The sequence below is a fragment of the Pteropus vampyrus genome, unplaced genomic scaffold (assembly GCF_000151845.1).
Source record: "Pteropus vampyrus isolate Shadow unplaced genomic scaffold, Pvam_2.0 Scaffold264, whole genome shotgun sequence".
Classification (NCBI taxonomy): Eukaryota; Metazoa; Chordata; class Mammalia; order Chiroptera; family Pteropodidae; genus Pteropus; species Pteropus vampyrus.
Genome location: NW_011889045.1, coordinates 944,383 through 945,800, shown reverse-complemented (window position 1 = coordinate 945,800; position 1,418 = coordinate 944,383).

Below are 1,418 nucleotides of genomic sequence, written 5' to 3'. Positions count from 1 at the left end.
AAAACGGAATACAGTGTGTCTAACTATCCAAACGCTTAGTTCAGGCTGATTCTCTTTCATAATTTTTACTCCCTCTTTTCCACCCCAGTTTCAAATAACATCTCACATTTGCAGTCATTTATTTCAACCAGTAGCCTTACGCCATTTTTAGTTGTCTGTTTTTTAACTTTCACAATAATAAACATTTGCAAAATACAAAGGATTTTTGTATTCTCTTCATCCAAATGATCCTAATGATAACTTTAGGTAACCGTAGTAAAATTATCAGAATGAGAAAAAGAACATGGATACAGAACCATTACAACCTCTGTAGAGCTTATTCCAATTCTGGAAACTTTTCTGAGCCAGGATAGAATCTAGGAACACACATTGCATGTGGTCGTCGTGACCCTTGAATGTCCCTTAATCCGGAACAGCCCCGCAGCCTGCCTTTGCGTTTCCAGGAGTTGACACATTCGAAGACTCCTTACCTTGTAGAAAGCCCCTCAGTTTGAGTGCGTCTCATATTTCTTCAGGATTAAGTTTAGACTTTGAATCTCTAGCAGTACTGTAACTGATGTCGTGACCTTCTTAACGAGGGAACGATGTCCAGGTGTCTGATGTCTCGTTACTGGTGATGTTAACCTTGACCGCTTGGTTAAGGTGTGTCTGCGGATTTCACTACTCTAAGGTTACTTTTTTTTTCTTTGTTATTAAATTGTTTGGACATACTCAAGACTTCACAGCTAGCCAGTACATCCCGTTATTCATCAACACGGGGCTCTATCTGTCCTCGGGTGCCAGTCACACTATCTAACGTCTCAGTGGGGGGACAGGCCACCAAGGTTTCTCAAAATGTCATAAAAATTTCAGAAACTCACAAATGTGTGGAAATTATGCAACACACATGTAAATAACTAATAAAACAAAGAAAAATCACAAAGAAAATGAGAAGATATTTCGAGACGAATGCAAATGTAGCTACAACATACCAAAACTTAAGGGATGCAGCTAAAGCAAGGTTTACAGGGAGAGTTATAGCTATAAATGACTCTATCTTAAAGAAGATAGATCTTGAGTCAATAACCTAACCTTCCATCTTTTCTCAGAAGAGCAAGCTAAATTCAAAGCAAGCAGGAGAAAGGAAATAAAATCAGAGCAGAAATTAACAAAATAGAGAATAGAAAATATGGAAGATGAGCAAAAAAAAAAAGTTGATTCTCCGAGCAACTTTTAAGGCAGTTGAATACAAATCCATTGAATAAGCTTGAACTTATAAACTACCATACTGAGGAGTGTATGAGATTCAAATATATATATACACATATATATTCTATATACGCACATATATATATCCTAGTTTCTGACCTCAGAGAGCTTGATATTGTAGGCAAGAACCTACAGTAAGTAGGGAGGCAATTTAGATGGTTGGACAGATG